This window comes from Triticum dicoccoides, chromosome 6B (genome assembly GCF_002162155.2).
Source record: "Triticum dicoccoides isolate Atlit2015 ecotype Zavitan chromosome 6B, WEW_v2.0, whole genome shotgun sequence".
In the NCBI taxonomy this organism is placed as follows: Eukaryota; Viridiplantae; Streptophyta; class Magnoliopsida; order Poales; family Poaceae; genus Triticum; species Triticum dicoccoides.
This window is the reverse complement of record NC_041391.1, coordinates 253,531,811-253,534,208: the sequence shown is the minus strand read 5'-3', so window position 1 is coordinate 253,534,208 and position 2,398 is coordinate 253,531,811.

Here is a 2,398-nt window from a genome sequence, read left to right as displayed (position 1 = left end):
CTCCGCGAAGGAGCTGCGGGAGTGGTTCTATCTCTTCTGGTCGACGGAGACGCGGGCGCATCCGCGTACGCAGGTACTCTCCGCCGAAGTTTCTACCTCGAAACGGTGTCCGAAAGGATACCCCTTCTTCCCATTGTTCTTCTATTGCGGGCTCTGCCCGCCCTTTTCCGATTTCTTCTGTGACATCATGAATACCTACGGGTTTCATCTCCTTGACTTCACCCCCAACGCCGTTCTTACCATGGCGGTTTTCGCACATCTCTGCGAGAACTTTGTCGGAATCCACCCAAATGTTGCCCTTTTTCGCCACTACTTCATGCCCCGGGCCGAGAAAGGAGAGCCCTTAGCTGGCGGGATCGCCTGGATCTCGAGAGTCGGCATGAAGGAGGTCTATCTGGAGGGGGAGATCCGTAGAAAATGGGAGGAGTGGAGAGCGGAGTGGTGTTGGATTGTTGATGAGAACCCGCATCCATTCACCAACTTGCGCCAAGCCCGAGAAGTGCGCGGTGGCGACTGGAGCGCCCTGGCGGCAGACGATGCTAGATTGAAGATCGCCACCACCCGGATCTTGCGGCTCAGGCTTGCCGGGCTCACTGTAGGGGTTGTTGGCGCGGACTTTCTTCGCCGCCGCATCGCCCCTCTGCAGGAGAGGGGGAGACCCGCCTAGTTGTTCGGGGGCCCGGCGGATATCATGAGGCTGCGCCCCGGCCTCAATTTTAACTTCACTATTTTGGAGTTGGACGGGATTCTCAAGGAATTGTTCATGCACGACCCCAACCATCCCGAGTGGTTCAGGCTGCCGCAGGGCATCGTCCCGTTGTGCAACAACTCCCAGCTCGACCGCATCCGCGCAATGATGCCGGAGTGCACTCGCATGGGATTATCCCAACTTGGCAGGAGCCCGCCGACGACGTCGTGCAACAGTTTTTCGACGACTTGGTGGAGGTGGCGGTCCGCGCTGACGAGCAGAGGCTTCTCACCTGCGACACCACTGACGATGAGATGCGGCAAATCGCCACCAGGGCGGAGGAGGCGGCGGCAGCCGCCACCGCGGGCGAGTTCGGGTTTACTTTGGAGGAGGCAGAGGCAGCCGAGGCGGCAAGCCTTGCCGACCGAGAGGAGCTTGTCGGGGAGGTCGCTGGCGAGGGAGAGCCCCAAGCCGAAGCGAGCGAGCCCGCTGGGGGCGCAAGTGGCCAGCGGTCTTCAAGCAACTTGCCGCAAGCGGAGCACTCAGTGCAGCCCCCACCTCAACCAAGAAGGCGCCTCCGCAGGACCGGAGACACAGTAGGGCGGCAGACGGGCCAACAGCCGCCACGCCACGGGACACGCTCCACCGCGCCAAGCACCGTTGCCACGGGAGCATCTCACGCCGCACCGGCAACTGGAGCGGGGTCTTCTCGGGCCGCCGCTTCCGATCCTGCCGCAGCTCCCGCCAAGTGTCCAAGGGAGCCTACTCCTCCGCCTCGTCGTGCTGAAAGAGTACCAGACTTCGATCTCTCCGCGCTCAGCTCCGACGAGGAGGAAGAAGAGGAGGACGAGTAAGACTTTCTTTTGTTGTACTTATGGTTCTTCAATTCTTGCTGTTTCTTATCATGTATCTAATCTGCTTTCTTCTGAACCTTGTTCCTTTCCAGGACTCTGGCCCAAAGAGCGGCGAAGAGGGCCAAGGTCCCCGTGGTTGTCATCGAGGACGATCGTGCTGTGACAGTAGAGGACGCGTCCGAGACCACCTTGTCGGACCCGGCAATCACTCCTCGAAGCAGCCCCCAGCGCAGCCCCCAGCGTAAGTACATAATTTTACTTCCCGCTGTGATGCGTGCATGGGTGTTCTTTCCTTGCTGACATCCTGACTGTTGGTTTGCTTGTGTAGGAGCAGAACAGGTTCACCAGGAGCAACCGGAAGCCGTTCCTGAGGTGACATCTGCTTCAACTATGCCGCCGAGGGCGGATTCCCCAGCAAGGGAGCGCTCTCCGGCAAGGGAGAGGTCCCCGGCAAGGGGCAGTTCTTCGGCAAGGGACGGGACCTACGATCCGCTGGTGGTGGAGCCCATGATTACAGAGCCCAGCACAGGTAATCCTTCTTGTCAGAAAACTTCCCTTGGGTTCTTCTTCTTCTGATCTTCTTTTTTGGATATTTGCTTGACTTTTTCTACCTCTTCCTGTCTTCAGATCCTCCCTCCTCGGAGCCGATGGAGACCGATGCCACCGGCGAGGAGAACGCGCGCGGCAATACTGACGATGCCGCTGCTACTGAAGGAGAGGCCGGCGCTGATGATCCCGCGGACGAAGAGGCCGCCAGGGCTGCTGGCGCAGGAACTGGAGAGGGGTCCGGCGATCGTACTGACGACCCGGGGGCCGCAGGAGTGCAAGGCGCTACACCGACCGCCGATCCCTCTGC